This window comes from Ischnura elegans, chromosome 5 (assembly GCF_921293095.1).
Source record: "Ischnura elegans chromosome 5, ioIscEleg1.1, whole genome shotgun sequence".
NCBI classification, from domain to species: domain Eukaryota; kingdom Metazoa; phylum Arthropoda; class Insecta; order Odonata; family Coenagrionidae; genus Ischnura; species Ischnura elegans.
In genome coordinates this window covers 135,082,017-135,103,627 of record NC_060250.1, presented here as the reverse complement: position 1 = coordinate 135,103,627, position 21,611 = coordinate 135,082,017, and the positions used below count along the sequence as shown (strand labels likewise).

Sequence of the window (21,611 nt, the reverse complement as noted above, 5' to 3'; positions counted from 1 at the left end):
GGGTCGATGACGGACAGAGCGATCCGCATTTCACTTCGGAGGAATTTTGGGCTGTAATCTAATGCTGCCAACAGAAATTTAACATCGTGATGATGTGATCTATCAAATTCATGACTTATGAATGCCATTCCACGCGATTGTAAGTATTATTGAGTAAATATTGAGAATAAATGCAGTTCACTCCACTCATCAGCGCGCTCTGGGCAATCTTTCAAACCGATTTAAACGCGTCCAAGGAGGCAGCACATATCAAGAAGGGGCAGCCATCCCTTTTTTGAAGTCCACTAGTTATCATCGAGAATTCTCAGTCGAAACCTATTGGATATTTGATGGGATGAACTGGTCATGTTAGCTAATAAACGGCCTTTTTGGGAACTAACGTGGAAGAGACAATTCAAAATGAGAAAAAAATAGTTTAAATCCATACTTTGTGAACAAACCCGTGTTTCAACACAGCAGAGGCGCACAAAATCACCCGGGTAAACATTTATCAGGAGACCATCATCATCGTCACCTTCCAAGGTTTCTGCGGAGTGAATGATGACTTTTTATTTTCACGGTTGCGCCGCGTTGCCGTTGTCAATTGTTTCGCCAGTGATCCTACTGACGTCTTCCCGTCGAAAATTGCCAACGGCCAGGGGCGCAGCTAGGAATTGAGGCTAGGGGGGGGGGGGGTTTAGGCACAACTAATACTGGGGAGTTAGGAGTGTGAAATACCCACCAGGGGAAGCGGGAGTTTCGGGGGCCCTCCCCCAGAAAAAATTTAGATAAATGGTTCAAAATGGTAAGTTTTACGGCCTTCTGAGGGATATTTTTACTATCCTCACATTATTCTATAAGTAATATTAGTCCAATTAAGTAAAATGGATTAAACTTAAAAAATTCTCTGAGCCCTGGGGGGGGGGGTTTATCCCCCTAAGCCCCCCCCTCGCTGCGCCACTGCCAACGGCAATACTAGACACGGTGCAAACCAGAAAATTGAAAATCATCCTCACTTTATTAAATAGTACCCCGATGATGACTCGACTGCTTCGTTGTAACGAAGGTCGGTTTATGAATGAAAGTGAGGAGTTATTTTCCTTGACATTAATTTAATTATTATTACTTGATTTAACAAACTTCCAAACATTTATGCCTGAAAAAATACTGAGGTAAGTGGATAAGTGAAGTTTCATAAGAGAGGAATCCCCATTTCAGCTGAAATTCACCAAATAATTCCTCCAATACACATAGTTTTGAATCATTACTAACAAGAAATAACCTGTAAGAAATAACTTGGTCCGTCTGTTGATACTGATGCCATGACACACTTAATACGTACTACAACTCTCGTATCATTACGGCCATTACAGAGTCAAATAAAAAAATGATTATGGCCGCGAAGCAGAGGTGAAAATTTGATGAGAGCAAGAGCAGGATGGTGTGGACGAATCTGACGGAGGACTAAGCAGCCCCGTTTGACCGCGAAATTTGAGAGAAGCAGGTCGATTGAAATGGAGAAAGTGGGAGGAGGAGGAATGATGTAAAAAAGCAGTCAGAATGAATTGGAATGGAAGCAGATGAGGAGGGAACGAAGACAGAGCCAAGTCGATTCGACAGCAAGGAGAGAGACACAGTGGTATTGGGACTAACGCCATCCACAGCGACATTAATGGGTGACAAAATTTTCCAGGATGCAGGACTAAGTGATACAGTTATACCTTTAGTGCTCGTCAAAGAAGAGTTGAGACATCGAGGCTTTAGTTGTGGCATCCTAATAATTCCACTTCAATAATTGGTCATTTACTTGTTTACTGTGGCAACTCATTGGAATCCAATAAATGATCAATTCTGTGAATTGTAGAATTCAATAAATCTGCGCTAATAGATTTTAACACAGGCATTCAAATAATTATTAGTGAGCCAAAAACCACCGCTATAACTATATACGGTACAGTTAGTGCAAAAAGTATTCGGACAGCTCTTGTTTCTAGCTAAAATTTACATTTTCCCTGTGTTGCGCGTTTGTTTCTGGATTGAAGTGATTAACAGTGTGTTCTATACACTCTCTTTATTCATGTATTCACTGCAGCTACAACAACAAAATATAAAATTTCGAAACTTAAAACAAAGAAGAGAAAATACTTCAACTGTGTCGCACAAAAAGTATTCGTACAACTGAATTTTTCATATTAAATTGAGTCATAGGTCACGCAATATTTTGAGGCATTCCCTTTGGCTTTCGGGTCTGCCTGAAGGCGATTTTGGATTTGAATGGACCAACATAGATGTGACTCTAAAGGGTATTTTTTCATTCTTCTAACAAAGCAGTTTCGAGGTCATTCTTGTTTTATACATGCTTTTACCTTGTTTGTGTCTCCAGAGTATTCCACAGATGTTCTATGGGATTAAGGCCTAGAGATTGTGGAGTGGTGTTCAACTGTTTGGGTGTGTTATACACAATTCAGAGCTTTGTATTCTTTGCGGTGTGTTTGGGATCATTGTCCTACTGAAATAAAAATTTGTTTCTCAGTCTCTTTTTCTCAGCTTTAATTAACAATTTCTGCTTCAGTGTGTCGATGTAGGTACTATCGTTTCCAATAATATGTGGACACCCAAGAGTCCCAGTTAACTGATGGGGCCGGGTCGGTAAAAACTTAGAAAGTTGGCACAAGGCACATGAAGCAACCTGCATCCTTTGCCTTCACGGCACCATAAGCAGACGAGGACGGACGCAGACGCGACTGAGCTTCCGAAGATGTAGTCAAACTGCAGGAGAAAATGACCGATCGTAATTAAGATTAGCTGGATGGAATGCACATAGGAAACTCACGTCCACGACCCGTCGGAGTATTTCCTTTCTGGCTCCATGGCGAGGTGTTTCCTCCCTTTATATTCATACTTGGACTCACCATTTATGTCTCACTGATACGTGGCTCCGAAGCCGATTAGGTCTGTTCTATACGCGGCAGATGCGGTGAAGTTCTGGGAGGGTTCGAATCCCAAGTAATCATAATTAATTCATTCTTTAAAAGAGAAATACTTAAAATCAACATGGAGATGACTTAACAAATAGTTACTATCGAATTTTTAAAACGACTTTACAATTAAAATGATGACTATATCTATGTTAACTTACTCATTTCTAAACAGATTCATTCGCGGACTGGAAATAAGCAGCAATAAATTTGTAAATGAACTCTTAACACTACTCAATCCGACGACTATAAATAATTATACATTTATGACCGAAATAATGGTCACCAATGTCTTCAAACTTTTAGTCAAGCACATCTGTGATTTTACTCTGATATTTTTTTCGTGGTAAAATGGTAGGTTTTTTTTGCCTGGCCCTTAGAGCTAATTGTGTTTTGCACACCCAATATTAGGAAAGAGTTTGTGCTTTCCTTTACGTAAATTCCCTCATTTTTTCGTGATCAAGTACTAAAAATTTTAAAAGATACAACCTCTGTCACTTCCTCTGCTTATTTTCTCTCAGTGAATGAATCTGCTTAGAAATAAATGTATTAATGTAGATAGTCATTATTTTAATAAATTTAGTCGTTCAAAAATTCTGTAATTATTTATTGAATCACAATAAAGTGAGTTTCCTCAGTGCATTGCATCCGCTTGGGCTTTTGCGCGCCTGGAGTTTGACTCCAGTCTCGCTACCGGTACCCCATCAGTTAACTGGGGCTCGTGGGTGTCTACATTTTATTGGAAACGATGGTACATCTTGTGGTTGCGCGCTGCGCAACAGCACACTTGTATCCTACATCGAGGATCCTCTCTTTGTGATATTGTGGAGCGTTCCATTCAAGACAACGCTCTCTTCCTTCCGAGGAATTACCGCACTTCGACGTATTCTCGAGTGATTACGTGATGTGCGCACAACGTGGGTAGCACATGCATGCTCTCCCACATTTTTCCTCAATCGCTTAGCAAAACTGCCAGAGTACTAAGAGAAATGAAATCAAGTTAAACCAAAGAGATGGCTGCTCAATGGAATACACGTAAGAAGTAACTGTCATACTTGGAGTCCATTCAGACCTGCAATAAATGACAATTTCTTCGTTTGAGGGGGGATCGGGTTCCGAAAGCGTTGGCTTCCCTCCCCGCAGACCAGGGTTCAAATCCCGGCGGTGACGGGGAATTTCGGAGACTGCCTGATCCCTGCATAAGTGTTGTGTAGAGGACAGTTCAAACGCAACACTCCGTCCGTCGGATGGGACGTTAAGCCGTGGTCGCCTAGGTGCCCGTCATAATGAGTTGATTAACGCTAACACCGGGTTTCCCTCCACCCTACCCTCATAACATAATGATCTCTGTTGTCGGTCGCCCCCTCCAACCTCATCAGCATCGTTTGATTGTTCAAAGATACTTGGAATTACTACGAGTCCATCAAAAGAGTACGCAACTACTCCCTTCACTCAGAAATTGTCTGCGGTAGCAAACACTCGACGCGCTAAGGTGATAGAAATTCAAAATAAGTCGAAATGAACTACAAATCCTCGAGCCATTTAATGAATAACGAGGTCAAGTAGCCATCCACTTTCACGCTCGAACAGATAAGAGCGCACAAATATACGCTCGAAATCCGATATCGAGTCAACAAGGGAATGACGTCGCACCAAACGTTCCTTCCTTCCTTAATCAAACCGGAGCATTCTGAGACATTGGCGCTGCTGTCGCCATCTTCCGCTCTGTCCACACACGCACGCACGCACACAAATTGAAAGGTATTCGCCCTCGCACGCCCTCATTCGTAAAACCCCCCTCCCCCCACTCCCCCTTATTTTGTGAGCTTGATGTAAACGCCCCTTTTTTTTCTTCGAACTAACAACTAAAGAAGACAGAGGCACACATCGCGTCGGCCTCAAGATATACGACCCGTGGTAAACGCGAAATCGCCACTCTTTGTCAATTTTATTCCTCGCCGGGCGGAAAAAGGCGAAGATAGAAAAGAACAAGGAGATAAGAAAAGTTGACTGCAGCACTGCGCCGCCACCGCTCGGAGCGAACCAAAAGTGCCTCCCCCTCCCACTTACGCGATAACTGATCATGTGTGTACGAGGAGGGGGGGAGGGGAAATGTGTACGCGCGCATTTGTCACGGCTGGCGGCAGCAGAGCTATCCTTCACTTTCACCAATTCGTGAAAATTTTTCATTTACCGATTCGAAATTAAGTTCATTAAATTGAATTCGTTAAATTTTGGTGAATGTCGGTCGGTTCGAAATTGGACAGGAAGCTTATCCAACGGATAAAGGGGAAATAAAACGGTGTCTAAGAATGCACTACTGCAGGTAAGTTTTGCAAGAACGCAATGAACAGGTCCAGACGAATATATCCAAACAAGAGTGGATTCGGAACGCAGGGTCCTCAGGCGCGAAGAGAGGGAGCAGTGGACAGGGGTGGGTCCGCTTTGCTAGAGCCTCGAAAGGCGACATCGAGTCATGCACATCGGAGTGATTGCCGAGCATGAGAAACGGGGTCACCTTTAAACCTAATATGCACGGCAGCGAGAGGGAGGGATTCATTCAAAGTTACGCATCTGTAAAATGTGTCAGTTCACAGCGACATCCAGTCGTCAGCGGGATTGACTGGACTCACCAGAAAACTTCGGATTACAATTATGACAGTTTTCTTGAACGAGAAGTTTTCATTTATTTCATCGTGATTTCGAAAAAATAGATGTTAAAGGTCAATTCATAATTGTTTTTTTAAATAATTTAAGGAATAACTGTAACGTTACTTTTGAAAAACTTTATCTTTAATCAGTTGCTTTCTCAAAAAAGTAGCATTAAAAATTCACTAGTTACCTTTTACCGATGTTTACGCTAACTTTATTCAGTTAAATTATTTCGATAACTTTCCCAATTCTGCTAGCTTTATCGATAGCTCAACTCCGGCTTCGCGGTGCTGCCAATACACTCCGATTACCCTATTAGAGAGTCTACACGCAAAGCACACTCCAGGTACCAGCAGTGCTTTGGAAAAAACATTTGTCGACGAATAATGACCAAAGCGCATTTGCGAACGTGGAAAAGTTCTGTGATAAGTTTTCGTGGCGCTTGTATCGAAGAACTTGCCTCATTCCAGGGTTTACGCCGTGTTGATCCATTTTCTAGAACGACAGAGAAGATTACTCCGATAAAATCCATGTAAAAAGTTCAGATTACCCCTTAATTTCTTCTTGATGACGTTATTCTCTTCTAACGATTAACTGGCCTACCTGACAGCATACGGGACTGTTGAGTGATTCCCGGGGCCATCATAGTGAATTCAAATGATGTTGCGGGTACGTAACTACACACAAGACCAAATAAGGATTTTAATTAGACTACAGCTTATGCACGGTGGAATAGAAAGTTAATATTAAACAATAGGTACAGCAGCAATAAAAACTCACAAGGGTTGCCGTGAATGCAGAACGCAGCATGAGGTAGGCCGCATAATGCAAGCTCGAAACAGCACTTTAGAGATGATTTACCCACCTGGAAACATGAATAAATAAATAACAATGAATCAGTCATTGAAACCATTTATAACAACAAAACATATGTACCAAATTGATCAATGCATTATTTTATATATTCTATATGAAATAATACATTGTCATTAGAATATATATTTTATAACGTACCAACTTCCAAAGTAAGTTGATTTTTTAAAACGAAAGGGTTTTCATCTATTGATGTGCATCGAAGGTTACTCGGAATCACATATGATACAGATTTCTATATTAAAGATCGGCGACACAAGGCAGATTAGAATAAGGTAGAACTTTTCATTTCACTTCTCAGTAAGGTATCATAAAACCAGCCAACAGAAATAATTTAACTTATAGGGATGCTTTCGGGTATTCTCCCGCGTTAACCGCGGTCCAAATAGACCCTCGACAAACAAACCCATAAATATAAAGTTCCAAGACTAGCTGTCTGTGAAATAAAAATGCATTGAGTATATTATTCATGGTGGAACAAAGCCAAAAACACAATGACACTATACCACTCATTCCATTTTTAATGCTGCCGTATAGTTTCAACGGCTGTGGCGTCATAATGGAGACAAACAGAAAGATCTCAAAAAATGTCGTCCATCTTGCATCCAACAATGTGAGGGGGGTGGGTGGGTCAGAACATGAGGGTTCTAAGGTGGAGGTGAGGCGGCGATGTGAGGTCAAAGGGGAGGGGGAGGACTAGAAAGGAAAAACATAGAGGTGTTGGGAACATTTAATACATTCAGTCCATCTATTGTTATGTGATTGTACATATATTGTATTTCTAAAGATGGTGGTAATGGCAACGTCAATAGTAGTTTTACTGCTAGGTGGAAGAGAATACAAGAATAGGATGGTGCTCACTGCACTGCACGGGATGAAGTCAAAGGCCGACGGTTAGACTCAATGGAATTCTCCATCGCTAGCTAAGAGAAAAGAGGGTCCACGCATGAGCGTAGCAACTCCAATGAATGTGCAATTGCAGTGTTTTTATTCCTCATCTCATGACATCCGACCACGAGGCGAGGCTAAAAAATATCCATATACCTTCTGCGAATTTGATTCTTTGCTGGCTTTCATTAGATATTGAACATTGGCGCGAGTACATCCTAAGTAGGTAGCGGCAGCAAGTAATGAGTTTTGTGGCGACCAGGGCCGGTAGCAGTGGTTGGAAGCCGGATGAGGGGATCCGCCTTGCCATTACTAACTCTGAACAGCCTCTCATTGCTATCAATGGTGTACGGGGTCAAAGCCGGTTGTATTAAAGTCAAAAGACCAAGGGCCGAGCGAAACACGGAATATGGGTCCTAAACTAGCGAGCAAATATCCCACACTTCCAATTTCGCAGTCCATGGTAAACCGAGAAGATTGCAGATTTATATTTGAGCGCCCGGCACTTTATAGCGCATAGACTTATTTAGATGCTTTGCCCAGCGAAAATTGCATCATTGCAAGGAATGAACTTCGAGGAGGACTGCGCATGCGAGGTAGGATAAAATCCCTAACGCCATTTTGGAGCAAAATATTTATCGACATCCATTTAAGAGATTTTTTCGTCATCGAAAAGATTGTAAACCTTCAGTTATTCGGAGTATTATAAGAATGCATTGAACGGAAAATACATACCTCAACATAGAAACTCGCTTTCGCGTTATGCGACTTCTGCCGTTTTTGTCGATAAACTTTTGCTAACCATCTCGTCTCCGTCAAAATGTCTAGCGTCAAAATTACAGTAAATTTCTATAGACACATGTAGACAAGTGATGGAAAGCTGTATCCAGATACAAAAGCGTTAAACAGTTAGTTTAGTGGCATGTGTCATCCATGTCTACATTTTTTTACACATAAGATTATCGCCCATATGTTAAAATATCGCGCATCTGTAAAATAAACATTTAGCGTTAGAACAAATCTATAGGCCCAACTTCGAGGAAATGAAATACCAAAGATCAGCAATTCACGGAGATTATTATGTACTCAGGATTTTAGATCTCGCCTATATTTATATAGGAAATAATTTTGAAAATAAGAATACATATATCCAAAACGAAAATACACGAAAGAATATCAGTTGGCCCAAAAAAATCGTTGAGAAATATTGCGACGTGCTTCTTGACCCCTTCTTCGACAGTTCTCTTTTTCGCAGAAATTATTGCATGAAATGTTAACAGTAGGTTCTTGTACACCACTATCACGAAAATGTTCCGTATGATCGTAAATACAACATTCCAACGGTCAGAAAATTTCGACATCTTTGAATGAATACGTTCCTGAATATAACTCATTCCTGGTCGGTAGCAATTCAAACGACTAAAACGAATTGCTATTTTCGACCAAGGATTATAGAACGATGGCTGAGTAATTTTTCAACGTACTACAAAATGAAATTTTCTCGCTCCGACCAAAGGAATGGGCATTCAATTAAGAAATCTAATCGAAAAATTCCATCATGCCCATGTCGAACCGCGGAATTAATCCTCAATTACTTTAACTTGGAAAACTAGGTTTTCGGCAAATGAAAACATAGTAGTACATTTCTCTCCATATTTCTCGCCAAATTATCCTACGAGCCAATTAAAAATGCAGCGAACAACAAAAAAATTATACCAGACAAATTGCAGAGGAAAAGAATTGGAGCGATTCGTATAAATAACTCCTTGTTCCACATCGACCCTCCTTGAAGGTTGACCGTACATATTGAGTACATATATTAAAAAATATAAATCGACTCTTGCGAAAAAATAATTTCAGAAAAATATCCTTCTGGATGGTTCGTTTATGGCTGAACCATGCAAAATTAACATACCGCACAACCACGTTAAATTCAACAAGAACTGCAAAAAGAATGCAATTTAACCCTGAATTTTCATTGTGCACAGGAGATATTTGAGGAGAATGAGAAGATTTGAAGTGAGAGAAGGATGATTTCATCAGCTACATACTATCCCAGAATGACTACTTGATGCGAATTTTTTTATGGTGACTTTAGCAGAAGCCATAACCAGGACCGAGATGAATTCAGAATTGTAAAAAGAAAATATGTTTCTCATTAATGAAATACATATTACAGGAGAACTTAATAAAGGTACAAAATGAAAAATAGATCAATTTTTCATGGGGAACAATAAAGAATGATAATTCCAAGAAAAAATGGTATCTTAATGCATATAAGCGAAGAATCGGAAAGGGTTCGACGCGGAAAATGGGATGAAAGAATGAATGAGGGTAAGAAAGATTTCTGAAGAAAGTGATAACAGGCAACGTACACAAATGAGACGAACTGTGTAGGAAGGCGATAGTGATGACGGAGTGTATGTTTGAGACATAACTCATGATTGTCGGCGCCAATATTTGCTCCGTGATTAAAAAAAGACACTCTTTCGAGATCACATTCCGAGATAGCGAGGGCTGTCGACGAACAAATTACGATTTTCCGCCTTTTCCCCTCAACACGGCAAAGCCTCCGTCCGCTATTTCTACAGGCTCAAGAACGAACACTTGGAGAGAAAACAGAAGAGCGATAAGAAGCGCCGTAAAAAAACGTGTTTTTCCTCGATATCGAAAACACTAATTCGTCACGTATTACGACCGTATCGTTGGGAAACAGATTCGGAGTGAAATACAACCGGGTCACGCCCAACGATGCGATACGGGGATAATTCTCTAAATGGATATCGTAAAAATATATCGGTTTTGGAGCAAAGCCAGGCTTGAGATACCACCAAATAAAAATAATGCTGTCGCAAGTCACCGTTTCTGCTTCTTTCACAAACGAAGCGTTCCTGGAACATCCGGCAGAAACTTAGGCGGACCCGACCTCAACACCGTTTAATTTCCGAAAATTCGTACAAGATAATGATAATAAACAATCATATAGACGCTATTTTAGTAATGTAATCCATAGAGTTATAAAATTGGAGACAAATCCTAAAAACCGCAACGGAACACAATATTTGGTCAAAAAAGATTACATTCCGTTCCCAAGAATTTTAATCCAACGAAAAGATAAGGCATTCACTCGTGTGGTCCAGAAAAGACGCAATTGTTCACCAAGAGTCATACTTTTGGCATCTGAACAATAATAATCATTTTAATTTAGGATTTGTTTGATTATGGTGAGTTAAAATACCATGATTTCATTAAAATCAAAATGTTTTCCCTTCGCCTAAAAATGACCCAGGAAGTCAGAGACAAAAATACCGGAAGCTTTATTTTTGGAAACCACTCAAGCAGGGCAGAGAATGAAAAACAAAAGCGAGCGAGGATCCAAAGAAGTCAGTGGACAAAACCGTCTCCAGCAGACATGAGGGAGGAAAAAATGGGTGAAATGCAACGGGAAAGAGCGTCTGTTGATGTGACAGGGGGCGCCAATTTTAGCCCCCCTAGTGAGTGGGGGACGACGGCACTAAAAAGTGCACATGGAACTCAAAAAAGCGAACCATACGGGAAATAAAAAAATACCTACGAGCCGTCACGTCTCAACAACGTTTCGACGAAATAAAAAGAAAGACATTTTTAAAAAAATAAAAAACAAATGCAGGTCGGAACGCGCAGTAATTCGAAAAGCGCGCTAGGAATCCTCACGGTTGGAATGTCGCTGGGTCTGGACTCCTCCTCAAGTGTACCCCACCCTCCGTGCTTTGGCCGATCTCACTCCCTCCCCCACCTATATTCCCCCACTCCCCCCACTCCTCATTGTATTCCCTTACAATTTCGCTCTATTGAATATCAGATCATTTTATTGCACAGACGGCATTGAGCATTCAACGTTTTTCTTAATAATTTACGAACGTAATGTTCAAACGACCAACAAAGGAGAATTCACACAACCGAAGTAACCCAGTGCTGCCCTCGTGCGCCTAAGTTTTAAAACTCGTCTGAGTATAAATGACAGTGGCAAACATATTCCATTACACGACCAATAACTTCACCTCTCTTGCTTGAAAATCCCCTCCACTTCGCTGACGCGTCCTACTCAATCCATTTCCGCTCTTCTTAATGTCTCGACATGATCACGTCGTCCTCTTCCCGCTTTCTTTTTCCGGATTAGGCCGAGCCACCAGCGCTGACCTCGGTTAAACGGCAGCGTTAAGAACTACTGTTATCTAGGTAATCGACGCGCACTCAGACAATAATTTAGGGCTGCTATGGTATGGATCTCAGTCACGACCGATGTTGTGTGTTGTGTGAATGGAGTATGTAGCCAAGCCTAATCAACAAAACGCCCATCAACACACCCATTATTTCCCACAATTATTACAATAAGACCAGGACGTGTATGCCTGCTTCGGGGATTTTGAAAAAGCATTTGATAGAGTGGACTGAGTGAGGTTAATGGATATTCTCAAAATAGGGTGAGAATGATGGGATGGGTGACTCATTTGTAATGTGTTTAAGTCGCAGATTGCGCACGTGAGGTTAACGCACGGAGAATCTGTTCCGCCTATCATCGGCCGAGGAGTGATGCAAGGCTGTCCTTTATCGCCGCTGCTTTTTAACATATTCGCTGAGATGGTAAGAGAAGCGTGGGATGAGGTAGAAGCTGGAGTAAAAGTGGGAAGAATGATGTTAAAATCAGTGAGGGTGGCGGATGTTCAGAGGTTGATTAGACAGTCAGCGAGGGGGCTTCAGGCTCTGGTGGATGCTTTAGAAGAGAAACACGGTAAGGAGAAAATACAGTTAGGAGGTTCTGACATTCACGGATTGAGTCTATCTCCACGGACTGACTCCAATAGCTCTTCGCGTACTCGAGGTGAGCCCTGGATAATGCATATTACTGCGAAGGGATAAACAGTGTGTGGTTATAATTATTAATTTTTATACGGGGTCGTTCTACACTGTTGGCCAGAGGAAATTGTTCTCCAACATAGGTACTCTTTCATAAAACTAGACATGGCACCGGATGTTTATTCTCGCAGTGGGCTGCAATTGGTCTTGCTCATTCTCCATGACTACGGCACCAAAAATCTCCTCCCAACGCGACAAACATCCCTTAGTCATTCTCTGCGTGTGCCTGCATCCCAAATTCGCCGCCGAAAATTCCCCGCCGTCCTCGTCGATCGTTCTGAGGAAAAGGGGGGCTGGTACCCCCCCCCCCCCCCCCAAATACGCTCGTGGGCACATCGACCCCCCCCCCCTGCCCTCTCGCTCGTTTGGCGCACACAGCGCCTTCTTATGTCCCCCCCCCCCCCACACGACAACCAATTTGATGGCTGGGTTGAAATCACCATCCATTATCTATTCCAAGACCTAACTTCTCCGTCATGCCGACTACAAATATACTCTCCCTTCCGAGGCAATATCCACAATTTGAAGGTGTTAATGAAATAATTCCAGAAAGGTGCGGTATTTGTCCACCTGAAATCCTTAAACGTCAACGGATTAATTAATCTTCTTGAGGTACTGATAATCAGCGGCTCTACATGCTGTAGTAGGTAAAATTCATGAAAACGGAAAAATATGACTTTTTCGCATCATTTCACAACGTCTCGCCTCATACCGTTGATTTCATTAAAAGGCTAAGAAAATTCGAGAACCTTTTTTTTCTGAAATTGGTAGCCTATCCAGGTATTAGGTTGGCCGTAAAAAAACATTATTGAAAGAAATCGATCCATAAATTTCTACTTCCACGTGCTCGCGATGATTCTTAATCAAGGTAACTGCCCTTTAAAGAATATATGCCACCTGAAAAATATCTCATCATAGGCCATTCACATTCACAGAACAGATTTCGAATACTACTGGCGTGCATGTGCTTGGTGTGGCCTCGCGAGAAACGAACGGTCTTTCCAAACATAAAAGCCCAAGGAAACACGATCATTTGTGAACACATTCCCGGGAGTCTAAGCAAGGCAAGGCAAGGCGCGGAGACGAACGCCCGCTGAGGAGGGAGAGCGGAAAGACAGAACGCAGAGGAGCGGAGGGGCGGAGGGGGGGGGGGGGAGCGACGCCGCGGCATGGAATCGTCGCAAGCTATTTCCGAAACGGAAACTGTTTCGGGAGAGGGGGGGAAGGGTTTCCAGAATGAGAAAAGGGGGAGGGGGGAGGAACCCTCGCCGACACCAGTGGAGGGAGGGGTGAGAGGGAGGAATACGGCGGCAGAAAGGGAGAAGATTGCTGGAAAATGGAGATGGAGGCAAGAGCATTCATTGTGAAAAAGTATAGGCCTGTTTATACAAATAATTATTATTATTTGTTTATTCCACCGATTAAGGTAGGTTTCCATGGAGTGCTTCCGAAGAATCCCGTGAGCCTCTATCATGCACTTCCCTCTTCAATTCACAATAAAACCTACTCCCTTTCATTCTATCAAAAATTGCTATTCTTTTCCTTCCTCTCCCTCGTTTACCCAACATTCTTCCCTCCAACACTGTTTTCAACATCCGCTCCCCGCTAAGTACTCGCTCCATCCATACCTTCTGCCTCCTCCGTATCTCATCTAAAAGCTGCCTATCCTCACCCAACATGTACGGCACTTCGTTGTTCCTCCTCCTCTCCGTCCACTTCACCTTCTCCATTCTTCATCACACCCACATCTCGAATGCCTCGAGTCTTCTCTCGTCCTCCTTCCTAAGTGTCCACGTTTCCGCACCGTAGAGCGCTACACTCCAGATCAGACTCTTCACTAACCTTTTCTTTTAACTCTTACATAACGATCCTCTCAGAAGCTCCTTCCTGTTCATTGACGCCTCCTTCGCTAATGTTATTCTCTTCCTGATGTCCTTACTACTGTATCCGTTTTCCTCTAACGTACTGCCTAAATAGTTGAATTGCTCAACCTGCTCAAGTTTTTCACCATCCACCTTTATCTTGAGTCTCACATTCCTCGCTCGTGATGCTTTACAAAACCGCATAACCTTAGTTTTCTTGCGATTAATCCTCATCCCATACTCCTCGCAACGCTCGTATAACGCATCCACTAGAGCCTGAAGCCCCCTCGCTAACTGGCTAATCAATACCTGATCATCCGCGAATCTCACTGATTTGAACATCATTCCTCCCACTTTTATTCCAGCTTCTAACTCATCCCACACTTCCCTTTCCATCTCTTCAGCGTACACGTTAAAGAGCAGCGGCGATAGAGGACAGCCTTGCCTCACACCTCGGCCAATGGTTGCCCACCCAGATTCTCCGTCCGCTATCCTCACTTGCGCGGTCAGGGACTTATTCTATGAAGCGACGTTGATGCCATTCTAATAGAGATTCGCAAAGCATAAGTCAAGTCAATGAACTCCGGAAACTGTCAATAATACCACAAAAAAGTTTAATAGACGGGCTATGTGAGTGTGGGTAATCTGCCGGATGCAGGTCGCTTTACATGGAGCAGACACACTCGCTTCTGCTCCCTGCCGCATCCATACGACCGTCTTCGCTTCACAGTATTCGCTTACATCCTACGCATAAACCCTATTCTCTTTCCCCTTCCGCTTACAGTCTCACCTCGGAGACGGTAAAACTCGAGAAAGTGATCATTGCTAAAATCAATTCCGAGGACGCCAATGCGGACAAATTCAACTTAGACCACAGCCACGAATCATGAAGTGACGTATAGGAAATTGAGAACGTTTTTCGAACGCAGGCAAATTTCTAATTTCAAAAATTCAATTGTTTACTATACCGGCTCGATTGCAGAAAACAGTGTTACATTAATTTTGAGAAACATTTATATTATCGGTGAAAGATAAAAAAGTTAGCTTTCCATGGCAATCTCCAATTGAAAACAAGATGTCATTGCAACTTTTCGTATGACCTGCACCAAATGTTCTGATTTTAAAGGTGACATCCATTGATGCTCAAAAGAATATTTTAGTGTAGAACAAGTCAGCATCTAGTACTTATATTAAAGAAAATAACTTGTTCTCAAGCTTATGAGCAAATGCTGTGAAATTTACATTAATGGGCATATTTTTGACGTGAATTGTATTATTCATTTGCAAATAACTCATATAGTAATGAGTTGACGAGTTAAATCCTATTATAGCTCTTAAGTTATGACGCGATTATTGCACGTTTTTATTGCACGAGATTATTTGCTATGGAGAGCAGAGAAGCATTGGATGCGTGCATCAGGAACACCGTCAAACATATCCACACGTCATTCCAATCTACATGCTCATTCTCATCGATACAACCATCAACTCATCGATGCTTGGGAGAACATTAGCGACACCGAAGGCGAAGTGCAAGAAACATTAACACAACGACATGCCTGCACAGGCATGAAAACGGTCACTTGGAGCAAAATCAATTAAATTACAAGGCGAAGCATTTTACACAAAAAATTCCCTCCAAATTAGGTACTTTCATAATTACTACGAACACTTCCGATGTCTATCACATCTTATCAGTCAGATAGTGATTATTCCTGAATGCTTGCATCAGAAGTTGGAAAAGAGATGGCGGGATAATAAAAATACAGTAAAGGAAATGTGTTCCCTCAAAAGTAAAAGGAACAATAACCGACTCGTCCGTAATTGTTTTAGGGCCTGACGGGGGCACTAAATTTCACAAAATTAGGTCTGCGGTTCATCGTCATTTGGCAAGCGTCGTCCTTCTATTTCATGCAATTTCGCAATTTCAACTTTTTTCCAGGAATTGTCGAATGAGAATGATGAATTGGAATGGAAGTTGGTCGGCGCACAGAGTAAAGCACATTTAGTTTTGATTGGAACAGAGGGCCGGGGGTGGGGGGTGCTCAAATAGCTAGTCAGCATTTGAACGCTCTTGACCCTCTAGCATCACACACAGATGAAAGCACAACATTCATGCTAAGGACACGCTGAAAGAAACATCGACAAATAGAAAGACAATGTAAAATTTTAGGTTTTCCCGGCGTATAGATTGATGAAAATTTTCTCGGGATTCCCACCGGGTGTGGTATTGGGTTAATTCGAAGGCTATCATCACCCAGCAAAGAAGAAAAGCGTCCTCACAACACTATTCCATCGAGCCACAATCACATCAGATGAGGCTCACTTGAACCAATAAATAGCACACCACATTTAGAAAGAATGGATGTAGCCAACGTGACATCCAAGGAGCATTTTTGAACATTGATGCAATAGAAGTAAAATAAAAACCGATAGCCAGAGCCATTCTCCCGTGCATTTCCAGCTTCAGCAACAAGATAGCCCGGATACTCCGAAGACATAATATAGATAGAATCCACATACCTGCCACTCAGATTAAAACCTGCGACGGGACTCCGAAAGATGACTTGGGCCTCAAAACCTCGGGAGTGTACAGCGTCCCGAGTGAGTGCGGTCACGTTTACACTGGGAAAACTGGCCGCACAATTGAAAAACGTCTGACGGAGCATGAAAGATGCATACGCCTGTTTAATCCGCTAAAGTCGGCGGTAGCATAGCATTGCTTGGACCTCGATCATAGGATGGACTTCAAAAATACGAAGGTTTTGTGCCGCACTAATAACTATTGGGATAGAACTGTAAAGGAGGCAATTGCTATTAGCCTTGAGGAGAAGAGTTTAAACAAAGATAAAGGCTTCCAACTGAGCAGTGCCTGGAATGCCATAATTAATCGCTACATCCGCACACAACAATAACGGCAACCAGGAATATGAATAAATAAATAAGTGCCGTAAAAAGTACCATAAATAGTAAACCCCTGAAGACGATGGCAGACTCAGCCAATGAAACGTTGGGAGAATTAACCCAATACCACACCCGGTGGGAATCCCAAAAAAATTTTCACCAAATAGAAAGACACTTAACGAAATACCTTCGTGGCGTAAGTGCATTACCTGACAGACTGATCTGATACGCGGTAGCTCTGCGGGGTATCGAAGACCTTCGACGATTAACTGGCCACTGAAAATCGATTTGCCGCCATCAATCGACTTTGTTAGCTCATACAATTCGGATGAGGTTGCGACTCGGAAGGTAAGTTGCTGGGATTCTGGAGGACACTTTTTCGCCTCAAAATGCACGCACTATTCTTTCAATTGAATCTTTCGCCTTTCCCCATACACATTATAGTTCATGGGAGTCAGCAGCGTGAGCCTGTCTTCAACTGCTCCCATGGTGCATAGCGACCGACAAGTATACCATTCTTTTGACCAGTTCAGTGACCAGACGTTGTCTTCCATCTGCGTCGAGAGTCACCTTTCGATGGTCGAAATCATTGATTGTGATTTCGATTAATCGAAGCCAATCCGGCAGAGGAGAGAACTGGCGAGGGCCACCAAGGGGACAGCCACAAATAAAGCGATCGGAGCGCAGGGGTGCCTCTGAGCACACACGCCACCGCTATCGCCATAATGATTTCCTGGCCTTTAATTCCCGAGCGATAAGCCGAGTTTGCCACGGAGGACGACTCATTAGCCAATAAAAATCGATGATATCGCCCGAAACCCCACCACCGGTCAATCGGCAGGCCATTTAATGCTACGCCTTCCCTCGGTGGGTGGAAATCAAAAAAAGAGAGCAACCGAATCGACCCTATCCCTATCGCAAACTGCCTCCGCCTGTCTAGACCAGTGGGACGGAAAAAGACAGCCTCTCATTGGCAGCGCCAGAAAAACACACGCAGACGAGCAAGAGGAAGCGGTCTACCACACTTCCCCTGCATAGCAGAGACACACTAAACCCGAACACTTGAAGCAGAGGGAACACAGCGACTTCTGCAGTCGAAGAAACTGGATGCACACCGACGTAAAAAGAATTCGCTCCTGAACACTATCAACAAGCACTACTCGTAACAAAAACACGGCCACCAAAAAGAGTTGAAGTTATTAATGAAAATTCTTCCAAAACCCCTAGTTTATTCTGTTCCATTCAATAAGAATCCATGTGTAAGACAGAAACACCTTCGAAAGAAAAATCATCATTCCAGAAAAAGGAATAGTAAGCCACTCTTTAAATTAGTTTTAAGTACCAATCACTCATTAAAATACTGATGCGATATGAATATAAAACATTATCGTGCAGTACTTCAAAGCGGAGAATGTAGGAATGATCATATAATGGGTAAAACCATCGATAGAAATAGCCAACAGCAACAGAAAAAAGTTCATTGACTGAAAAGCTATCAGTGACCTAAAATATGAAGTACTTATTCTTTTCCGGCCAATTATTTGCGTCTTCTCTGGATTTCCACTGTTTGAATTCGCTGTGTATCACCAACATTCCGACGGACGACTCATCCGTCGTCAGCAGGGAAAAAGAATAATTTTGCCTGAGCATAAAACGTCCAAAAATTGTTGTAATTGTTTATTTCTACATGTGGCCACATGTAAATATAAACAGTTACACCATCGGTATACTCCTGATCGCCCTGAGGCATCTAAGTACTAAATTAGGATAAAAAGGAGGCGTTCTATCATTTTTTATTATCTTTTAAATGGGATTCCACGCATTGCTAAGTTTATACCCCACGTTTCGATTAAAATTATTTTTATTAGGACTGATCTCAATGGCCTCCTTAGCAAGCCTGTCATTGAATTTGTTGGAACGGCAAATTAATTCGATGCTGTGCCATCTTGTGATTTCTATCGATGCTATCTATGTCCTACCAAAGCAGATTTATCGGGCTGTCCAAGACTAAAATCCTCCGATGCTCCTGAACGTCGGTGGCAGTCGTACAACTAGTCTCTCCAACGGAGATTTGCCGATATTTATTAAATGTCAAAAATTAATTTAAAAAACAGCGGAAACGGCTTGATTATACGCGGTGTCAAACCACATTGGGATCTCAAATCGGGAGCAAAAGGCATCCGGAGGGTCACTACAGGAGGGATGGGTGTCCACGGGTTGTCAAAATCACGCATCAGCAGGGGAGCAGTTGTATGGATCGGATGCGGACGGTTGGCTGTCAGCCTCAGCAAACACACGGGAGGAATTCCGAGCACAACATTTCGTATCGCGGACGACCGATCGCTTTCCTAGCAAAAGTGATTTACAGCCTCGCTTCGCAGCTTCGAGTGATGAATATATTGTGGAAACTTATCGGACAGGTCGCTTCCGTAATATTAGGGACAGCAGCTCCCGTTCGAAAGCGGTGGCCTTCAATACATCGCCTGCATTGCAGAGAAAAACGAGAACCGCACCTCCCATTGTGACCACCCTACCCTCCACATCACTACCATTTACAATTTTACTCTCAGACTATCAACTTATCTCTCAAGAGTGCTTTACGGCGATCTTTACCACACGAGGTTGGTTTACATAAATATGGAAAAAATCTTCGTCTCACCAGCTAACCTTAACCCTTAACCGGTGACATGCGGTCTGAGAGACCGCTGCGTCGACTCGCTGCGTCTCTAAAATTATGAATATTTTCAAAATTGCTATTTCAAAATATCAATTCTTAAAATTTAACGTTCTTATTATTTATTTCTGAAAAGTTGTGACTGAATTTGAGTAGCGGTCTGTGAGATCTCACGTCACTAAATTGGAAATCAAATGAGCATAATGCTGGTGGAAATGAATCAAAAAGTTGTCAAAAACAATTCCTGGTGATTTTTCAAGAATAATAATTATATTATAAATTTGTAAGGAAACATTTTTATTTGCATAACGTGGATAATTAAGTAGTTAATTAAAAAAAGTACCAGAGTAAAAATAATGACTCAAGTGTTTCTGATATCAGTTTTTTGATCCTGTTTCAAATAACAATTTTTACTGAAAAATGTGGTTCGTGTTTGGAATGCATAATGTTGAACATAAGTTTTATAATAGTTGAGAAATCAATGAAACATTAAACTAAGCATTAAAAATGACTCTGCAACGTTTCATGAATTTTTGTTTTAATGTGGTTTCCCAGACCGCACGTCACTGGTAGTGTAACAAGAATTGCACGTCACTGGTTAAGGGTTAAATTGTTACTACGAGCTTGTTAAATTTTCTTTGATCTCTCTCGCATTAGATCAAATCCCACCTATCTATATAGTATGTCAAAATATACCGCCTTTTTCATCATGATTCAAATTTAATTACTAAGATCGAATTTATAGCAGTGATTTATTTATTTTTATAACCTAATGATCTATTTAAAGAAATAAAAAGAGAGCTTAGTCAGTAAATTTTTCGCATACGTATTCGCCATCCTTCACCTCATGTTCTATGCATGTAAGTCATTTGACTCCTTCTTCGCCACTTCTTTGATAATCCTCTTCATCACTCAATTATAATTCACATTGCAGAGGAAAGAGAAGGAACAGATGTGCAGGAGAAGTGTACGATAATTGAAAGAAGAGCTGTCTCAAACTTATGTCAGCCACATGTACCACCAGGAGGGAAGGAGCAACTAGCACAATACTTAATGAAACCTGAACTTCATCAGATTTTTTCAAGGCAAAGCACACCTAGGGAGTATCACATCATCAAAGTATTCGACCGGTTAGGATAGGAGTGCATGGAGCATTATGCGAATCCCCCTCCCAACAGTTCCCAACTCACAACGAGACCTATGATTCCATCTTCCTTCGCCCACCCAATGTCATTCCCTCCCCGCCCACTACTCAAAACATTAAATCTGTTAGCATGACTCAGTTGAAAGTTACTTGTCCATGCATTGCTTCAGACGGCCGAATGCACCGCCAGGGGCAAACGAGCATCTCCAGCTAATGCGAGGAATAATCCGGCTGATGGCGGCGTTTAAGAGGATACGGAGATACGAGAACCCTTCGCCTCCAGCGACACTGCGAATGAAAGGCACTGAAGCGATGCGCCCAACAGCGGAAGGAGTAAATATCACTTTGTTCCACTCCGTCAGTCTCCCTCCCCCCTCCTCCACACACACACACACACACGCACTCAAGAGTGCGCGCTGAAAGAACCACCTAGCCATAAATACCAATTACGCCAAATATTCCCCCCCCCCCCCCCACGGTCCCCGTTTCATTAGAGCCCCCTCGCAACCAGGGGTACCACTCCCCCCCCCGTATTTACCCCATCCCCCTGAGCCCCCCCCCCTCCGATCTCTCTGCCCCACACCCCTCTCGCCTTTCAACCAACCCTAGAGATGTGTTGTCACCGACCGCGCATTCAATGGATTTACTAAAGTCGCGGCGCCGTCGGAAAAATGTGACCCGATATTCACCCAAAAAATTAGCTCTAATCAGGAATGTAGACCAAAATATACATTAAGTATGATATAACCCTTCAAATGCAT

The 21,611-nt window shown here is 42.3% G+C and overlaps 1 long non-coding RNA gene across 1 annotated transcript; it reads right to left on the bottom strand.

Moving 5' to 3' along the window:
* Positions 1-5,800: 5,800 nt before the first annotated feature.
* LOC124159899 lies at positions 5,801-6,480 on the bottom strand. Its single transcript, XR_006865061.1, has 3 exons — positions 6,390-6,480; positions 6,213-6,286; positions 5,801-6,104 (listed from the first exon to the last, which is right to left on the bottom strand). It is a non-coding gene; the product is annotated as an uncharacterized LOC124159899 (long non-coding RNA).
* Between the last annotated feature and the right edge of the window lie 15,131 nt (positions 6,481-21,611).